This window comes from Enhydra lutris, unplaced genomic scaffold, assembly GCF_002288905.1.
Source record: "Enhydra lutris kenyoni isolate GAN:26980312 unplaced genomic scaffold, ASM228890v2 scaffoldscaffold52, whole genome shotgun sequence".
In the NCBI taxonomy this organism is placed as follows: Eukaryota; Metazoa; Chordata; class Mammalia; order Carnivora; family Mustelidae; genus Enhydra; species Enhydra lutris.
In genome coordinates, this window is record NW_019154136.1 from 4,202,498 (window position 1) to 4,224,282 (window position 21,785).

The 21,785-nt window shown below is 43.9% G+C and overlaps 1 pseudogene; it reads left to right on the forward strand.

Moving 5' to 3' along the window:
• Window positions 1-18,892, forward strand: part of LOC111157106 — a 33,180-nt pseudogene extending 14,288 nt beyond the window's left edge.
• The last annotated feature ends 2,893 nt before the right edge of the window (window positions 18,893-21,785 follow it).

A 21,785-nucleotide genomic window follows, 5' to 3' on the forward strand; every position in this document is an offset into this window, starting at 1 on the left:
CTTAATGAAGTAGAAAAGAACAGTTGTTTTCACATTTTTTTTTAAGGTGGAGGAAACACACATTTTGAAGCTGCCCTTGTTAATTTGTTGAAATGTCGTCACAAAGATGTTTCAATGGAAGAAAAAAATTTTCATGGTTTTTGTGAGAGATCAAGACACTTTCCCTACATCATCCTTTAATTCTAAAGAGACAGGAACTTTTCTTGTTTCATTTAAGGCTAACAGCTTGGGGAGAAAAAATCAGAGGCCTTTGTTCTCTGCAAATTCTCTGGACGGCGGGCTGTACCCATCTCTTGACGACTGACATTTGGGACTGGACATTGTTTGGCATCCGTGGGCTGTCCCAGCAGCATCCCTGGTCTCCATCCCCTAGATACCAGTGATGCCCCTAGTGAAAATAGCCCAAACTGTCTCTAAACATTGCCCCGCAGGGGGATGGGGGGTGGGATGCGGTGCAAAATCACCCCCAGTTCAGAATCTCTGTTGGCGGACTTACCAGCTTCTAGCCAATAATTCCAACCAGAGGCGCTGCGGGGCCTTGGCGATGGAGGAGGTGAGGGAGAGATTTGCTCTGTGGGAACTGGGAGGAAAGGGGACGCCAAGAGATTCTAGACCAGCTAAATCCACGCTCTAGTCCAGGCAAGAAGGGCTGATTGCCTAGGTAGGGATTTTAGCAGTAGGAATGAGAGGTGGTCCAAGGGGGACAGCAGGCCCCAAATGGAGTCACTTGTGTGAAGCCCACGTCACCAAATGGAGATGTTATCACTTGGCTTACTGCCAGTTTCAGCCTGTCCGGGGAATGGGATCTCAAGCAGGTCAACCTGGAATAACCGGGCCAGCACTGAGGAGATCACAGACCTGACGGACCCCTGCCGTCCCCCAAAGGAACTTCCTTGTCCCGCCCCCTTCTGCCTACGAGAGTTCTTTCATACTGTGCAGCTCTCAGAGGTCCATTCTATTTGCTAGAACGGATGCTGCTTATTCAATAAGTCATGAATATCCGTGAATAAAGTCAATAGGGTCTTTAAAATTTCCTCAGCTGAATTTCATTTTTCAACAGAGGAGCGGATGGGTTGGAGGAATGTTCTGAGAGAGCCACCAGGGCCAGTCGATGGACTGCAAATGGGATGTGTGGAAAAGAGGACTCCAGATGGCTCTGAGGTTGCTGGCCCTCAGTGCCACAGCGCACGGGGAAGTGGGCTGTGAGAGGAGAGACTGGCGGGACCCAGGCAGGGCCAGGGAGAAGGTGGGCCAAGAAGTCCTGCTATGAGCCCATTAGTTTTGAGATCCTGCTAGATCATCTGGCAGAGACCACGAGGGGGCAATTGGGTGTCAGAGACTCAGAATTCAGGAGGGAGGAGTTGGGGAAACAGATTTGGTCAGATTGGAGCTGGTGTGATGCTATGGGGAAGCAAGTGTAGACAGGGAGGAAAATCGAGAACTTCTTAGACTTGGCAGCTCTCATTTCAAGCTCTGGTTTTCAACTCCCACTGCCCCAGCAGATAAGAGGCAGCTGATTACAAGGGGGAAGAGGCTAGTGGGGTTTCGCGTAGCCAGATTTAGCCGGAAGCCCTGTTATGTATGAATTTCAGACAAGCGAGGGCTAACTTTCAGCTAAGTATGTTTAGGACATACATATTTCATCTGGCACCCCTAAACAGAGGCCAAGACACCAGAGAAAGATGGCAACGGGCAATGTTTGATGGCCAAATGTATCCCTTGAGACGGAGCAACTGAAAGAGTGCTTGATTTCTTCTTCATAGAAGAGGCATCAGCATCACTGAGATGCTGAAAAAACAGAAATGCAGACTCTCAGACCCTGCCCAGATCGCTGAATCAGAATCTGCATTTTACGAGGAGCCCTGGGTGACTGGCATGTGCACTGAAGTTTGAGAAATGGTATATGGCGCTATGTGGAAAATGGCCCCAGAAAATCCCAACATGGAGCAACGTTAAGGACGGGTAGGACTCCGGTGTGCATGGAAACATAGGAGACTTACAATGATTCCATCTTCCCTTGTATAATGCCGTGATTGTGGAAGTATTCGTGCATATACCTGCGCAGGAAGGTTTGTGCTCTGTCATATTACAATTCTATAGGAAGCTTCGTACACAGAGGGGTCCGGGCTTCCCTAACTCTCTCGCTGGGTCCCTCTGCTGCATCTAGCACAGCCATGCTAGAACGCCCCAGGCAATGGGGCTTCCCGCCCTTGCTACTGTTCCCGGTTCTGCAAGTTTTCGCCACCGAATGCTGCTCCAACCGCGTCCCTACAGGTTCATTAGCTACATCCCTGGATGACCAGCGACGAAACTTGTTGCTACCAATCCCTGAGTGCCCGCCCTGTCAAATAGAGACTATTCTCACTTCTAGGACGATAAAACAGAAGCGTGGAGAAGAAGTTAAAGCATGAATTCTCCCCTCAAGTGCAAACAGGGGAAATAAAAACAGAGCGAGTCACGAAGACCAGAACTCAGTTCCCTCTGCGCATCAGAAGGGGAAAGCTGGCCCAACATCTATGGGGCTTATGGGGAAAATGAACTAGGTTAATCTGGTCATTTACTCGGTCCAACTCATAAGTGGCAAAAGTAGAACTGCATCCAAGCTGTGGTGCCTACAAACGTCCTACCACCCTTCTAGATCAGTGATCCCCTCCTTGGGTTGCACGTGGCAATCATCAGGGGAGATTTTAATCTCATTGACAGGCCACACTGTGGATTGATTACCAAAATCTCTGGAGGGTGACTCTAGGGTGGAGAAGCACTTCTCTACATTCCATGGTCAGTGGCGTCCTCCAGCCTAAGGCCACATATACGGCTTTCTTCCTCAAATCTGCATTCAGCATAAATGAACCAGCCAGGCCGGAGAAGGGCAACTCTATGACTACCTTAAATTTACACCACGGTCCTGTGATTTTACATGAGACGAAGAGACCAGCTTTTCCCTAAACAGTCAAATCCCACCCCCATCCCTTTACACAAGACGGTAGCTCAAGTTTCTCTTTCTAGAGGAATCTCCTACCAGAACTCACTGTGCCAGCGAAGCTTTCAGAATCCCATGTGTGCGCTTCTATTTAAAAGTTGTCTGTCTACAAATGCTCGAGGGAACAGACAATCTGGTTTCTCCTTCACTTTTAGTCAGTTTGTGCTGGAAATAAACGTCCAGGTTTTGTGTGACAAGTGGAGACAGGACCTTGCAGAAAGGAGGCCTGGGACCAGACTCGCTGGGAACAAAGTTGCTTTCAGCCCACAAGAACTGGTACATCTGATGGGACACTTAAGTACCAAAGGACAGAACTGCAGGACCAGTTGGAATATAAACATATACTCAATCAACAGTGCCCTGAACAATCGCGGGGTCCCCTCCTTCCACGGTCACCACACTAGCCTCCCGCAATCCGGCCGCCATGGCCCAGCAAGGGTCCCCAGGATAGCTCAGCTCAAGGGCCATCCTGTTCAAATTGCTCGTACTTTGTGCTGCACGGTGGTTACAGCTGCCAACAGCACCAGTAGGTAAAGGTCACGCTGCAGCATCAAGCGTCCTGGGTTTCCACTGGCTCCGCCAGCTACACGCCTCGTCACAAGGGCTTCGTTTCCTCAGCTGCAAAACATGAAGTTTCAAGAAACTAGAAAGTGTTTCAGGGCATTATTATTATTATTGCCTGAAAGTGTTTTTGTCCAGTTACAAAGAATGCACTATCACATCCCTCTCTCCTTCCTTTCTTGTCTGTTGGGCCTATGGAATTGTCCAGAAAATCCCATATAGTTTAGTCACCTAGAGGGCTGGGAGGCTGGGGCCTCTTCTTTCGTGAGGCATGTGGTTGTTAGGGATGTTTCACTTCTTATCACGCATCACATTTTAGAAATCTATTTTTAAACATGCTTCACATTTCCCCTAAAACCGCCATCATTTTCTTCCGGGACTCCTTGGTGCTCCTCAAAGCCCGGATCTGCTTCTTTCTGGAGCCCCTTCCCCACTGAGTAGTGCAGACTTTGCCTGGTATTCACAGAGCTCCTCTTTGCTTTTCTGTTTCCTCCCACTTTGCCCTTTTGGGCAGATTCAATACACTCGGGTCTTTTTGTCTTATGGCCACAAATGACAGACTTCTTGTTTCCACGTAACAGGTAGCTTCTCTTTCATTAGCACCCTTAAACTCTGTGTGTCATGGTCAGTTGCTGTCCTCCTACCTCAGGACCCCCTCACTACCCGCCAGGAGCTGGAGTTCAAGTTTCACTGCTTTGCCTTCCTAGCTGTGTGTTGCCACATCGGACGACACAAGAACAGGCCACCGATCTGAGTGCAGACTGACCTTAGTGTACGTGTTAGTCATCTATTGCTGCGTAAACAAATCATCCTAAAATATAACAAGTAAAAATAACCATGGTTATGATTTTACACTTTCTGCAGGTCAGGAATCTGGGAGTGGCTCAGCTGGGTCCCTCGCAAGCTGTGCTCAAGGTGTTGGCTAGGAGCTATCGTTATCTCAAGGCTCAGGAGCTTGTGGGCATGATTCGGTTCCTTATGTACTGTGAGACTGAAGGCCTCAGTTCCTTGCTGGGTTTTGGCCAGAGGTCTTTCTTTGTTCTTTGTCTCACAGGTCTCTCCGTAGGCCAGTTTGCAACATGACATCTGGCTCCATCAGGGAAGCAAGCAAGAAGAGCCAGAAAAAAAGCAAAGTTGAAGTGATGATCTTTAGAACTTAATCTTGGAAGCCATATCCTATCGTTTGCTCCATATTCTATTTGCCAAGAGGACATCACTAGGTCCGGCTGCCACGCAAAGGGAGGGGACTACACAAGGTACGACTACTGATGTAGGAGAGACGTTAGGGTTCAAAGCCCATAGCCAAGAAAGAATTCTTGAGGCATCTTTGGTGCAAAAAGGTGGTTTTATTAAAGCACCGGGACAGGACCCATGGGTAGAAAAGAGCTGCCCTGAGGTCATAAGGAATGGCCCATTATATACTTTCAGGTTGGGAGGGGGTCAGGGAGAGCGTGAACTTCCCAGGTATTTTAAAAACAAGATTTCCAGGATCCTGAGGGGGCTAGCTATTGTGGGGGAAAGGTCGTTAATTACTGTTTAGTACAAACCCAGTCATGAGACCCTTCAGACGTGTATCAGTAAGTCATATGCTTGGGGGATGATTGCCAACATGTATCTTGGGGGGTAGAGATAAAGGAAGTTTCTTTTCTTTTCTTTTTTTAAAAGGTTTTATTTATTTATTTGACAGAGATCACAAGTAGGCCGAGAGGCAGGCAGAGAGAGAGAGAGGAGGAACCAGGCTCCCCGCTGAGCAGACAGCCCGACACGGAGCTCAATCGCAGGACTCTGGGATCATGACCTGAGCCAAAGGCAGAGGCTTTAACCCACTGAGCCACCCAGGCGCCCCATAAGGAAGTTTCTAAAGGAATTTTTATATGTTAAAGTAGACTCAGGATCCTGTGGCTTGAGCCTTTTATCCTCCTCAAAGTATTAACAGCGAGGCAGCTGAGTCCCAAGAGGAATGTACTCTGCCTGTTTCAAGGACTTGTCAATGGGCTATAGGTAGTTAGGAAATTTAATAATTTTTCTTCTGCCTTGTTTCCCACATCAACTACCAGGAAGTAGGGATCATGGGGGCCATTTTGGAACCTGCCAACCACAGTGTAGTGGTACAACATGGCATGAAATTAAGAAATTCATGTGTATTTAAGCAGCAAAGTATATGGAAATCATTGCTCTTTGCCAGTTTATTCCCAAACTTCAATACCACACAGGAAATCAGAGAAATCTAGGCTAGAACTGTTTGTAAGTGGTAACAAGTCCACCAAAACGCTTCAATGACCGCTATTTTCGGGGATAAAAAAGTTTTATGCAGTGTCTTTGTAAGACTCAACTGGAAAAAAAAAACAAACATAAGAGTGCAAAAGGGCATTATTCAGTAAAATATGTCCCTCATTGGACAAAGGCATTTTAAGGCTAGGACAGCTTTCATGGTATGAAAACACAATGCAATTTTCATTTCTTCTGGCTTTAGGTGTCAAACATTGCTTTCAGCACAACTCAATTTCACTTGACCCATCAAATCAGTGAATACATACCCACTTCTACCGTATATGTTGTTTATACAGAGAAAGGCAATGTATGGTCCCAGACTCCCTCCATTGAATACCAACATTTTCTAACACTTGCCTATGGGGTGGCTCTCCATGAAGGAGCCATTGTATCCACACTGCCTTTCTAGGGGTATCACTTCCCTTAATTCCCATTCTAGGTTCTAAGAACTGGCCTGGTTTTTCTTCCCCCGGACATTTTTCTACTAAAATTGAGGCCACTTGATGCCTCTTACTGGGTTAGGCTCATTTAGAGCAGTGGTTCTCAACAGGAGTTGTTTGGCAACATTTGGAGACATTTTTGAGCATCCCAACTTGGCAGGGGAAGGAGGCGCTATAGGTACCTAGTGTGTCAAGAGTAGGGATGCTATAAACATTCTACAAAGGCACTGGACAGTCTCCTGCATCAAAGAGCTATCCCATCCAAAGTCTCATGGGCGCCAGGGTTGAAACTCTGAATCATAGTTAGTGATGACTTCTTTTTTCCTATTCAGGGGGAGTTTAGTATCTTTTGTTGGGCAGGGAAGTTAATACAATCTCAGGTTAACCTGTGTTCTGATCTTGCTCTTACCTTGCCCTAATTCTAATGCTGGGATTCCTGCGCTCACCCCTCTACCTCGCTATCCTGGGTATCTTGCTTCTGGGTAGTCCCTGCATGGTCAAACCCTGCCAGAGATACAACTCAGAACCTAAGCTCTGAGATCTCAAACCAGGATCCTGCCTCTGATTCACAGGCAGCCTGAGCCCAGGCTGATGTCCTTTTTGCTCTTTCTGGTCAACCTCCTGCTCATGGCTGACAGGCTCTGGCACATCACCTAACCTTGTCTGGCCCTCACTGCTAGTCCATCTGCCTGCCCACCTTTCCTAATGCCTTGCCAACCCTCATGCTCCTCTTATTTGCTCCAATTTCTGATGCTGCCTGTCTGGGGTCTCCCGGATGTTCTATAGTCCAGCTGTCTGCACTTCCCCTCATATGGTTAGGCGTGGTCTGGTCCAAACTTCTGTCCTTTCCCAGTCCAGAAGTCTAGTTTCTAATACCTTCCTTGCCTCGTCAAGTCCTTCCTATTGCCTGATGACCTTTTGTTCTGACTCATGAGATAGATCCAGCTATATGCTGAGTTATGTCAAAACAGGCACTAAAATCATAGAAAATAAATTCATTAAACGGATGATGACTGATTTTATGTAGGCCAAATGGCCACCAGGAGAGCTTTTTGGCTGAATTTTAAAATTTTCCTGTGTTTTTCTGATTGGGTTTTAAAAATTTTTTGTTGTTGGTGCTGGTTTTTGGTTTATTTGTATTTTGAATTATAGTGTGGGGGATGAGAATGTGCCACCTGCAAATAAACTATTTTGGCAGAAGATTTTGAGCTGAAGAAAATTGAGAAACAGCAGATGCCAGAAAAAGCTCTCTGCCATCCCCCCATTTGCCTCAAAATAGAACATAAAATTCCATTTGCATAGGTGTCTCTCTCTTGTACCATGAAGAGAAGGACAGTTCTTAGACTCCCAAACACCAGGGACAAAGCTAGCCTCTTAGTAGCCCGGAGATGAGAGGGATCTATCCATAACAAACTTCACTAGCTAACCATTATCTCCCATTAGTCCCCCCCCACCCATATATTTACTTTACCATGGCTTGTCAACCCTAAAAGCCTAAGCCTTTTTTCCTTTTGTCTTGTCACTTCTCTGCAAATCTATTGCTCTTGTGAAGATGCCATAACAGCTCAAGTTCTAACCATCGCTTCGAGTTTTCACTGAATTTCTTCCACACTTATGCACTCTGCTCATGTTAGTAAACTCAGTTTTTCTCTTGTTGACCTGTCTCTTGTCAGTTTAATTTCCAGGAACCTAACTGCAGAACTGAGAAGGTAGAGGAAAAGTTTTTTTTTTTTTTTCTCCCTTACAATAGACGTAATTGAAAAGTTGGCCCTGGTATGTTTAGAAGGTCTTCTTAAGAGCCCATTTTGAAGCTTATAGTCTCAGGCAAAAGAAGAGAGAGTCATCAAAAGCCAAGAAGGAAGAGTAGGTGAAATAATGACTAAATGCAGTATAGAGTCCTGGATGGGATCCTAGAACAGAAAGAGGACAGTACGGAGAAACTAGTGAAATTCAAATAAAGTCTGGGGCTTAGTTAAATTATAATGCTCCAATTTCAGTTTCCCTGCTTTGACAAATATGCCACAGTCATGAAAGATACTAACCATGGGGAAACTGTGTAAGGGGTTAGAAAAATAAACACAAAGAGGATATTTGGGGAATTTTACGCTGTGAAGAAACCCTTCAAAAAAGCATACGGACATGGTTTTTGTTTTGTTTTGTTTTGAAAAGGATGTGATTCCAAGGCCACTTCTGTTTCCTCCCCTGTCCAGACACTATCCCTTGGGTCAAGAGGGTGAGGTAAGCGTTTTCCAGGCAAACGATATGGTTGGTCCCCACATTCTTCCTAGTTCAGAATGGTTTGAAACAGATGTTTCCATGCAACCATTTGAGGACAGAATCCATTTCTATGCTAAGAAACTCACACTCACCCTCCTGTGTATTTGTTAATTTCTTTCAAATATGTCACTTCCTATTGTAGCAATGGTCTTCCGATCACAAACATATGAAGTCCTGGCCTCTGTGGCCTCACGGAAGTGTGCACTGTTATTAGAAAGGGTTGGCCAGACCCCTAGATGAAGAAAAATGTGAATTTGACTTCCTGGCATTTTCAGTATGAGTGAATTCACATAAGCAAGTGCTCCTTGTCCTCGAACCTGATTTTTCCATTTATTCTGGATGGCCACTGTTGGAAAGTTTATCACTGCAGGGGCAGGTACAGATACATTTGGCAAACCCATTAGAGAGGAGCCATAATGAAGCCCCTCCTCCGTGTGACCCTCAAATTGTCAAACAATGTGCTCAACATGATATCTCCTAGTTGTGACATTTTTCGGCAGCTAGGGAGAGGACGAGCATAATTTTTCAGAGAGTAAATTTCCAGCAGGTAAATAATTACTGAAGGTTTTCCCTAAGGTATTTTCTAAAGTAATATGAGTAAGTAAGGTTAAGGGTGTTTTGAAATGTCATCTCTCTGCGAAATAATAAGGCGAATATTTAAGAATCTGTTGCTGTTTTATGCAGTCTGGGTTTGCTCCCTTCAAGAAAGGCAGGGACAAGATGTTTAAAATGGAGGATCTGATTTTCATTCAAGACCATGCCTATTTTAAAAGCATTTGTTTTTACCGATATTCGAATAATATTAAGGAGAATGAAACTGTTCCATATATCCAGTGTTTCCCTTGTAAGATAAAAGGACCAACCTTCTGTAAGTAGTCTAATAAAAAAAATCAATAAATAAACCTTGGTTCAGAATGAAATCACTGACAATGCAATTCTGAGCAAGAATAATTGAAACGATAAAGAAAAATGATAATATACTCATTTCTTTCCTTTTATAGATCATGTTGTTCTTACGCTGTGGAAAACATGCTTCTTCTTTATCCACTCATCTTTGCCAGGTGGTTAGTATGCAGATACCATGTGGCCGGACATGGAAGGGTTAACTTCAATTTTCTAGCTCCATGATGTCCCCAGGATATAGCCTTTGTGGGATCCATAAGTAACAAGGGTGAGGTCTTTGATTTCCCTATAGAGTTCTAAAACCCCTCCTTGGGGCTGTTCCAGCCGTTGGCATCCCAAGCCCTAGAGACCCGGAGAATGGGAGCTGTATCCCTAAGAACACCCACAGGAAGTAGTTATTGGCATTTTCAATTATAGGGTATCAATACTAAAGTCCTGAGTTTCTCAGCCTTAGCACTATTGACATTTGGGGTCAGAGAGTTCTTTGTTATGAGGGCTGTCTGGTGCATTGCAGGATATTTAACACCCCTGGCCTCTATCTACTGGATAGCATTAGGTCTCGGCAGCCAAAGTGTCTCCAGATATCACGGAATGTCCCCTAGGAGTCCTAACGATCCACCCTCTCCCTTCCCTGCCCCCACGTTTGAGAACCACTGCTGAAGTCAACAAGGCAGGAAGAGCTGACCCAGAGCAACTCAGGAAAGAGGCCAAAGAGATAAAATACAAAGAACGGTGCTTTGGGTTTAAAGTCTTTAAAAAGCCCAGCGATTACTGTCTACTTCATGGCTTTTGGTACATTTACAATGTTGTCCAACCATCACCTCTATCTAATTCCAGAGCATTTTCATCACCACAGAAACCCTGGATCCATGAAGCAGCCATTCCCTTTGCTCCCTCCCCAGTCGCAGACAACCACCATTTACTCTCTGCCTATCTATGGATTTACTTATTCTGGACGTGTCATATCAATGGAATCACACAACGTGTGGCCTTTTCTATCTTTATATATATATACATAAACTGGATAGACATGTTTGCAATATAATCTTTTCAAGGCTCATCCATGTTGTACCATGCAGCAGGACCTCATGCCCTTTTACTGCCAAATACTTCCATTGTAGGACTAGGACCACAGATTGTTTATCTGTTCATCCATTGAAAGACACTTTGGTAGTTTCCACTTTTTGGCTATTCTGAATAGTGCTGCTGTGAACATGCGTGTACAGGTTTTTGTTTAAACACCTGTTTTCAGTTCTTTTGAACACATACCTAGAGGTGGAATTGCTGGGTTACATGGTAATTCCATGAAGAGGAGCCCATTTTTAATGCGGAAATCTAAAGTGGTTGGTATTTTCGAGGATTGTTTAAAAAAACCCACCAGTGACCAGACTTAACACCACTGATAGCTTTGAAAGGGCCTAGAATCAGCCTTGTTAATCTTGGGTTTCAAATGGTCTTGGGCAATCTCTGGATGGGTTTCAAAAGACCTGAAAACCTCTAGAAACGTGTCAGTTTTGTGTGTGTCCAAACGTGAACTTGGCTAGGGAGAAGGTTTTAGTTGTCCATAGAATCCCACAGGTGTCCATGACTGCACCCTCTCCCCAAACATAGAAGCTTCTATACCAGAAATATCATTCAGTTGCTTGAAGAAACAAAATAGTGCAATTAAATATATTACATTTTTTGTTTGTCAATTATACCTCAATGAAGCTGAAAAATAAAAACTGTGGAAATTCTAGTTTTTAAGATTGGGAGTTCTGCGATTTTTGGCAAACATCAGCATTTCTAAGCCTCCCCATCTGAAAAATGATTCCCTGCATTCATCTGCCCAACCCCCCAACATCATCCATTGATTCTCCACACTGCTGCCTATGTAATCTTTTCATACTGCCAAGTTGATCAAGCCACCATTTCTAGAAACACTTCAACGGCACCTCTCTGTTCTCTGCATAAAAGCCAAAATGTTAGTGGAGACTATGAAATATTCTCATGTCTACGTTCCATTCTGGCATTATCTCCCATCAGCTTCTCTGCTTTTCAGAGCTGTTTTCCATTTCTGCAACACGCCAAACTCCCTCCTGCCTCAGGACCTTTGCACATGCTGGTCCTGCTGCCTGGAACACTATCACCACCTCCTCCACATACTCATACCTATGGGCCCTTGAGGTTTTAAGGCAAACATAGGTCCTCAGGAACACTATATCTTAACCTCCCACCCACAGATGAAGCCACCTGCCCCTACTGTGGTTCTCATGGCACTTATGACAATTATCCATTTACAGTTAACTGATGATTGGATTACAGTTTGTCTCACACACTAGAATAGAAATTCCATAAGGGCAAAGACGTTGTTTCTGCTCACCATTGTATTGCCAGCACATTCTGGTGTATATACGCATGTAATTCCTGAATAAAAGAATGCTAAATTCATCTGTAGTGCTAAATATGTAAAATTCTGACACTAAATTTACCTAAAGGAGATAAAAAGTATTGGGAGCCTTTACAAGTAGATCTCAAAGTGTAGTCCCCAGATACCTGGGCGGGGGAGGGCGGTCCTCAAAACACTTTCAAGGGTTCTGTGAAGTCAAAACTATTCTCCTAATGCCCCAAAGATGTTATTTGTCTTTCTCACCATGTTGATATTTGCACTAGTGCTACAAAGCAGTGGAGAGGAAAGCTGTTGGCACCTGAACTTGAACCAAGGCATTGGCGCCATGCTGTATTAGCGGGGGATGTGTTCTTCACCACCACACACTTGCAGAAAACACAAATGCCAGTAAAATTATTACTTTTACTACCTTTCAATCCCTGAGTACACACCTTCTTAAATTCTGTGTGACAAAGTGAGAAGTATGTCTAAATCTTTTTTGCAGCCTACCAATGTTTGTATATTGTCTCAAGAGAAAGCACTCAGTGACTGGGGGTACGTGGGTGGCTCAGTCGGTTAAGCATCTGCCTTCAGCTCAGGTCATGGTCCTGGAGTCCCCGGATTGAGTCCTGTGTCAGGCGGACTCCCTTCTCAGTGGGAAAACTGCTTCCCCCTCTGCCCCTCGCCCCGCTCACACTCTCCCTCACTCACTCTCACGCTCTCTCAAATAAATAAAATCTTAAGAGGAAAGAAAAGAAAAGCACTTACTGACTGTTTAAAGTGCCAATCTTTGAGTTGCCAGGTAAACTAGCCGCTGTTTTCACATGATACTGTTTTAACCGAAAAGGCTAATTGACAACCAGGGATTTTTACAGAGTTGAGGATTAGGTGGACATTTTCTCAAAAATGAACAAGATTGCTTGTCAGTTTGAGGAAAACAATCGACGGTATTTGCTGCCAGTAATAAAATTTGAGATTGAGCTTGACTTTTCAAGGGACAATGACAATTTTAGAAAACTTGAATGCGCCCCCATGGGCTTGACAGCTTCCCGTCACATAAAGACTTCTTTGAGGAGATCAGTGGTATTAATGAGTGTGATTTTATTTTATACTGTATAAGGAAGATCTGCATAATGCAGGGAAACAATATTTCCCTTGTGATCAACACATGATGTTACAAAATTATGCATGGGTAAAATATTCATTCAAAATGTAAAACCAATGAATTTTAATGTAACAGAGTACAAAAACATCGTTATTATGGTTTCAAATCTCATAATGCATATTTTCTTCAAGAAACTACGACTCGTCACAGTTTGGTGCAGAACCAAAGAAGAATATTCACATCTACCTGAAAAAGCTGTTAATATATTCCTGTTTCCAAATACGTATCTGTGGGAGGCTGGGTTTTCTCCATATTTTCCAAACAAAACAGTGTTTCAGAATCTATTGAATACAGGGGCTCCAGGGTGGCTCAGTTGGTTAAGCCACGGCCTTCAGCTCAGGTCATGATCCTAGAGTTCCAGAATCGAGTCCCGCATCAAGGTCCCCGCTCAGCAGGGTATCTGTTTCTTCCTTTGACCCTCCCCCATCTTGTGCTCTCTCACAAAATAAATAAAATTAAAAAGAAGAAGAATCTATTGAATAAGAAGAAGCTGCTTCTATTAAGGCAGACATGAAAAAGATCGCAAAAATGTTTAATGAGGGTTGCCTGGGTGGCTCAGTCGTTAAGCGTCTGCCTTCAGCTCATGTCATGATCCTGGAGACCTGGGATTAAGCCCCGCATGGAGTCCCTGCTCAGCAGGAAGCCTGCTTCTCCCTCTCCCACTCCCCCTGCTTGTGTTCCCTCTCTTGCTGTGTTGCTCTCTGTCAAATAAATAAAATCTTTAAGAAAATAAAATGTATAATGATGCCATTTTCCTAATATACTTTTTACTTAAGAAAATAGTTATTTTCATGAAAATGTGTTATGTTAACATATATTGGGTTTGTTATTGTGATTTTATATAAATTAATAAACATTTGAAAATTTTTCTCCACTTCAATTTCTAACCTACTAACACCAATTGATAAAATCCACGCAAACACGAGCTCTTTGGAATCCTCAATGATTCTTAAGACTAAATGACTCCCGAGACCAGTCCTCTCCAGTTGGAGAACTGATTTATGTTATAAATAAAGATTTCCATTTAAAAAATTTTGAAATTACTGATAGTGTTATAACAGGAGGTTAATATTCAAAATATATAAGGAACTCATACAACTCAATAGCAGAAACCAAACAATCCAATTTAAAAAATGAAGAGAAGGGGCGCCCGGGTGGCTCAGTGGGTTAAAGCCTCTGCCTTCGGCTCAGGTCATGATCCCAGGGTCCTGGGATCGAGATCTGCATCGGGCTCTCTGCTCAGCAGGGAGCCTGCTTCCTCCTCTCTCTCGCTCTGCCTGCCTCTCTGCCTACTTGTGTCTGTCTGTCAAATAAATAAATAAAATCTTTAAAAAAAAAAATGAAGAGAAGACCTGTATAGACATGTTTCCAAAGAAGATATCCAGATGGCCGGCAGACACATGAAAAGATGCTCAATGTCACTCACCCATTCTCACGGAAATGCAAGTCAAAACCACAATGAGCTACCGAGTCACACCTGATAGAATGGCTAGTATCAAAAAGACAAGCGATAACACGTGTTGGAGAGGTTGTGGGGAAAAGGGACCCTTGTGCACTCTTGGTGAGAGTGTCGCTTGGGGCAGCCATGGTGGAAAACAGTATGGAGGTTTCTCACAAAATTAAAAATAGAACTACTTTACGATGCAGCAATTCCACTTCTGGGTACGTATCCAAAGGAAATCAAATCAGGATCTCAAAGAGATATCTGAACTTCTACATTCATTCCAGCATTATTCACAGTAGCCAAGGTATAGAAGCAACTCAAGTGTCCCCGGATGGATGAATGGATAAAGAAGATGTTTCTAAATGGATATTATATTATGTGTATGTGTATATATATATATATATATATATATATCCATATGGATATATAATGCCCAATGGAGTATTATTTAGCCATGAGAAAGAAGGAAATCCTGCCATTTGCAACAACATGGATGGACCTTGAGGTCATCACGTTAAGTGAAATATGTCTGAGAAAAGCAAATACTTTATGATCTCACTTATATGTGGAATCTTAAAAAGTCAAACTCAGAAACAGGGAGTAGTTGGTGGGACACCTGGGTGGCTGAGTCAGTTAAACATCTGCCTTCGGCTCAAGTCATGATCCCGGGGTCCTGGGATCGAGCACGGCATTAGGCTCCCTGCTCAGCAGGGAGTCTGCTTCTCCCTCTCCCCACCTTCCCTGCCCCTTCACTCGTGTGTGTGCTCTTCTTTCTCTTTCAAAGAAATACATTTTAAAAATCTTAAAAAAAAAAAAAAAAAGAGTAGATTGGTGGTGCACCCCAGGAGCGGGGGGTGCAGAAAATGGGGAGATGGTGGTCAAAGGGTATGAACTTACAGTAATAAGATGAATAAGTTCTAGAGATCTAATGCACAGCATGCGGACTATAGTTAACAATCCTGCGTTACATACTTGGAAGTTGCTAAGAGAATAGACGTGTTCTTGTGTTACCACAACAACAAAAAGTAATTATGTGAGGTGATGCAGGTGTGTCTAACATTACTCTGGTAGTCACTGCACGATATATAAGTGTATTAATCATCACATTGTATACCTTAATCTCATACACTGTTAAATGTCAATTACATCTCCATAAAGCAGAAAAATATATAATTATAAAGCAACCAGACTGTAGCCTGTAAAGACAGAAAAGCAGATATGCCTCAATTACTTTAACAGTAAGTCCAATTAAGTAAAAAAACAAAAAACAAAAAAAAACCTCTATCAATTATAAATCACAAAAGCTAAGAGCTGTCACTCATACAGTTACATGTACCTGTTTAGGAAAAGAGGAGTGATAACCAATTACCAATTATTGTGTCCAAACGTCTCTTTCCAAGTACATATGACATAAAGGTGAGGAAAAAGTCCAGAGGGTAAGTGTTCCTAGGAGGACAACTCTGATTCATTTGAACTACTTAGTTATTAATAACCACTGATCACAAAGCAAAACACACTTGCCATCTTGAAAAAGAAGTAATGGGGGGGGCCTGGTTGGCTCAGTCAGTGCAACATGTGACCCTTGATCTCCGGGGTGGTAGGTTCAAGCTCCATGTTGGGTGTAGACATTACTTAAAAGGAAAATCTTTAAAAAAGAAAAAAAAAAAAACAGTAATCTGACAAGACTGGATCATGGAAATACACTTTTTTTAAGTGGGTTCTATGCCCAACATGGGGCTCGAACTCAGGACCCCAAGATCAAGAGTTGCATTTTCCATGGACCAAGCCAGCCAAGTGCTCCCAGACTGGATCATGGATACACTACTCTCTGTATATTATTCTCTGTATTTTCTATGCTTGAAATCTGCATAATAATAAAAGAAACACACCACATTGGTAAGCTGGGGAAAGAGAGTGATATTCAAAGTGGGAACATCAGGGTGAAGACCCTCAAACAGTACAATCTTAGTAACATTTATTCTTTACCCACATGCTTTTTAAATTTCTCCCAAACCCATAACGTAATGGATTTTATCCTGAAGGAGGGCCTCTCCTCCCTACCAGTTTTTGACCCATTTCTACATTTCCTTAGAGGAAGATATCGGAGAACAGGAGATGCCCAGTTCCCACCCCCCAGCGCAGGGTCTCCTCCAGGGGATTCACGATGGAGTTCCTGCCAGTCTTCAGCTTCCCCACCCTCCACACACCCCAGCTCTAGTGGTTACTTTTATCTAAGGATTGGCTACTAAAGGAAGCAGGCTCTGTTCAGGGCAAAGGTCTGGTTTCCTGGCAGTGCCGGCAGAAGGACGATCGCCCCGGGAACTTGCATCCTGTACTTCAGATACAGGTTTTGGCTTCTTTTTACTTTCACTCACCTACGCCGCACCCCCCCTCCCCAAGACGTGGTCTAAAGACTTTTGTATTTTGTGGTTGGTTGAGGATGAGGACAGATGATAAAAACACAAATTCAATACTTCTAGCTCTTAACCCTATCACCATCCCAAATATTTTCCCTGGGAGTTTGTTTCACTACCCAAGGATTGATGATAGCTAACATTTACACAGAATGAAACACACAAATCTTCCGTGTATCGTTTGGAGTGTTTTGACAATCGCGTGCCACACCACCTAACCCAAACCCCGGTGAAAATGGTCAGGACTTCCCCTCCAGAAAATTCCCCCTTGCTCCTTCACTATCCTCTCCTGCTTAGAGGCAGGCAATGTTTGATTTTCCCATCGCACTGAATCTCGAAGTGTATTTGGGGATTGGAGTGAGAGGAGGCAAATTTCTGAGATCCCTCATTCATTAAGTGAGTTAAGTTGTGGGTTCATCCAAAGCGACTCTGCCCAGTCTTGAACTGGGAGCCTAATTTTCACAAATGGGCTTTTGATTAAGGTCTAGCTGAAATCCATTTTCCCCAAAGTTAAGCTTCTATTTTCACGGACATGACCCTGGCGCCAAATCCAGGAGATGTCAGGACTCAACGGTCAGGGAGGAGAAAATCTAGCTAGGTAGAGAAATCAAAACTCAATATTTGATATCTAGCTCTTCCTTGGAACTCAGCATTTTTATGTCTATGCTTTATATGAAAAGGCCTCAGACTAGGGAGCTAAATTTTAAGCATATCCCCAGCCTGGACTGGCCATGACTTTGGATAAATCACTTCCCATCTCTGAACTTCTTCCAGCTATAAAGGGAGCATTGCTGTATTGATCTCCACTCTAATGGGCAGTGTAAATCTCGCAGCCACGGTTTTTGGGATGACGGCTTATTTATGTCATTTATGTCCATGCAGCCTTCTTCAGCTTCAAGGAACAACAAGGAGTCTGGGTCCATGAGGTCCCACGAAACGAAAGCAGATTCCTTCAGTCACAGCGCTAGAGGTGTCGAAGAGAAAGTTCGACGACAAAATTAGCCATACACTTAACGGGGGAGGGACAGTTTCCAGAATTGTATTCATTATCTGATAAATTTGGTTATTTTCTGTTTCCTGTCAGATTATTTTTCAGATGTCGTTACTCATCAGTATGCAAAAAAAAAGCAACGCCGCCTTTCCAGCTCTGCTAAAGTCACTTCGTATTGTTGGGCTCATTAGAATGTTCAGGAAGGATTCATTTGGCTGGCACAATAAAAGAGCTACAAATGGTAATGATTTCCCAAACAGCACTTTGTTCGCAAAGAATCCCACACCAGAACATTGAGGGGGCTGACGTGTGGTGGGAACTCGGCTGCACCGTGTGTTCTAACAGAACCCAGTTTCCCCCTGTGAGCGAGTTACTCTCCTTGGCAGCCCAGACTCTTTCTTTCCCCGCGGGACTCTTTATACCCTGTGTGGCTTTTGCTTTCATCCCTTCTGTTTCCTACTCCTCTCCTGCCCACAAGGATTCATGCAGAACCTCAGTGTGAAAAAGCCAAAACCAACAATCACCTTTCTCTCTTCTCAGGCTGTATCTATTTCTTGGCGAAGCCCCAAGTTAGGGGGCAAGTTCACTGTGGACGCGCGTTCTGGGCAAACGTGTGCCCAGAGTCAGGGTGAGCCTTCCCCGCCCCAGAAGGGGAGTCAAACCCTCAGGGTGCGGCTGGAATCAGAGAGAGTGGGGACACTGGGGTTCGATTTCGGGGTTCAAGCTTCCGATGTCCGATCTGGGGCTAGAAACCCCCATTCTCGGGGCTTCAGTACCCTCAGCTGGCCCTGGGGAATGAGGGCCATGGCCTTGTGGAACTTTCCTCTGACTTTAACACTCATAGCTCTCACCTGAGGGTGTCGTGAGGCTGCAGATTCTGCTGCACCGGTCTGGGGTGGGACCAGACACCGCCGTTTGGCCAAGCTCGCAGGGGATTCCGGTGCTGCTGGTCTGCGGACCCCAATTTGAAGAGTATATTCTGTGGCCGGGCTTGGGGGAGGTGCTTGGCGTTTCGAAACGTCTTCGTGTTCTCACGATGAAGTTAGTAGCACTCCGTGGAACAGGAAAAGCAGCTTAGGCTGGGAGGGGTCAGGAGAGCGTCCGGCATCAGGCCGCGGGTGAGCGGCAGAGAGGAACCCGGGTCCCCCACTCTGTGAGGACAAGGAGTTACAGGTGTGCTAGTCAGAGGGCGAGGCCCCCGAGCAGCAGCACGAGATCGGCACCTGGGAATGGGCTGGAAACACACATTCTTGGGCCCCATCTCAGATGTGGATTCCCACATCAGGCTCCTTGCTCAACTGGGACCCTGCTTCTCCCTCTGCCTGCTGCTCCCCTTGCTTGTGCGCTCTCTTTGATAAATAAATGAAATCCTAAAAAGAAAGAAAGGAAGACCTTCCTCCATCACAGGGATACGAGTGCCTTGTTCTATCCGCCCTGGCTGAGCCTCCGATCTCTTTCTGGCCAACACTGGATTTTCCTTCTGAACTCACTAGGTCTCTAAACTCTGTTTCCTTTGCAATCCCAATCCCCAAACATCACAAAAGCAGGTACATTAAATAAGGAAAACCTGCTTTGGTATGACCTCCCGCTCTTAAACATTAATCACTGCTTCCTTTGAATTTTCTCTTGCTGCCCAGTGGCTTCTGTCTCCTGAAAATTCTGAGAGGTCACAGAGAAGGGAGGAAATCCTTCATTTTCTCTTTGGATAGGTTTACTATGCAAAAACAGGGCTAAACCGGGGTGCTCCCCTGCTGGGAAGGTCATCAGCTGAGAGCAATTAGAAGGGAACATTCCCAAAAGCCACAGTGTCAATGTCCCCTTCCTGCGAAGGGGTCGAGGGAAGCTCTGTACACCCGGAGTACACACACACCTGTGAGATTTGATCAACCATATTGCCCATTCATATCTCGTTGTTTGACCTTCTTAGAGCATACCATGAGGCTAAGATGTGTATCTCTTCGGTTTTGAATGCATGCCTAGCACAGCCTCTGGTATGCAGAAGAGCCATGCATTTTCATTGAAAACATTTTTTAAAAGATTTGAAAAAGATTCCATAGGTTCTATGACTAGAGGCAGCCTTTATTTCCTTATTGATTTTTTCCCTTCGCCACCAAAGCATTTTATGTTTCGTTTCTAAGATGTCGTAGAATTTAAAGCATCTGAAGCTTGCATGTTATCCCAAGAAATCTTTCTAAAGCAAACCCAATCATCTTGATTAATTTTCAACGCTTGCTTTGCATCTAGAACAGAACTTTAAGCCATGATGAAAATACCCTAGCATACCCTGTCCAGGGTGTGCCTTGATCTGTAGTGATTCGGCATCACGGTTGGGTGCCCCGGTACCAAGAACACAGTCCCTGGTTTAATAGACCGAGCAAGAATGCAGAAACTGTTTAATCAGGAGCTTGATTGACATGAGTCCTCAAGAGGAAAGTCAGATGCTAGCTGTAGAGGCAGAGGGCGATTTTCTCTGACGATGCCGCAAACTCATTCCAGAAATCGACGAGGTCAGCAGCTTCCTGGACAGTGGCCCAATTGGGATTTGCTGTGGCCTAGTCCCATTCTCTAGGGCCTCTAGTTGGGGTTATTTCTTTAATGAGGCCTCTGAGTGGCTGGAGTTTGCTTACGGTATTTGAATGGAGGCAAAATAAATCGGATGACATCCTCCCCTCCATCCTGTCTTCCTTTCTGGCTCACGGACATTTTAATTCACTCAACCTTTACTTTTATTTCCATTTCCAAAGTTTATAAATGCGATCCTAGGGCTGTTTAGCTATTAAAAGAAAAATCTTTCCTTCCTCTCAAGCTGTATTCTGATGAGATTGTCCAGATGACTGCCTTTCCATGGAAAGATGGCCTTTCCATGAAAAAAATAATAAGGTAAGGATGTTGCAACCAGCAATATCTCCAATATTGAACAATACTGAAAATATTGAAAAAGCAGATTGCAAACTCCAAAACTTTGAGTTCTTTACAAATTCTTAGCACTATAGTCTAGTCTTGGCCCTGAGTATTATAACAATATTAATGTTGAAAACAGCTGTGAAGTTTGCAGCTAAGAAATGTTTGCAAGAACTCACATCAGGTCAGCAATGTACTCGACAACAGGGTTTTCCTGTGTCCTACTTCCATTGGTTATGATGTTTTCGGTTATATAATCTTTTCCCTAGAGAAAGAGGAATGATGTTGTAGATTAAATGTGTCAGCTAAATGGATGTCGGTCTTTCTCTTGATCTGAACATTTAATGCAAATTTCTTTCTAGGAGGCATCCTTGGTAGTTCCTGAATTAGGTTACTGAAAGGTTTTTTTCTTTTTAATCAGTTTCAGTGCTCCGTATCTAACTATAATCTACAGGCTTCTCCGCATTATTTGAATGCCAGCAATTCTGATAATAACAGCGTGTCTCATTGAAGTAGCAATCAGAAGTAGCTAGTGGCTGTTCTGAGAGAAGCAACTAGTCTTTGTTCAAGAAGCTTAAGACTTCTCCGTAGGAATTAAACAGAGCACCTTGAGAATTTCGACATTGACCCGTTCCTGGTAGAACAGAGGCAAAAATGTCACTCCTCATTTAAAATCTCCCCACATCATCTCTCTCGGCAGTTTGGAATCTGAAGACTAATTCTGCTTCTATCAATCAGGGAGCCATGTAGGTGAGCTTCACAGAAGATCGCCAAGGGCAATCCCTTCCCCCTTGTTTCTTTGAGAACAAAGTCTAATGGTTTGAAATGTATTCGATCCGTTTGGTGGAGAATCGCTATTACAGTCATAGAAGGTAGCTGTAAATCTCAGAGAGAGAGATGATGGATTTATGATTTTTAAAGCTCCAATAAATGTTTCATTTTGGATTGCTCCATGAAACCATGAAAAAAGAACTTGGGGAAAATATGAAAAATGTATGCTTTGTGCTTCTAGTACATTTCAATACCAGATTCTAGTGTGATATACAGTGGTGGTTGCCATAACAACAGAA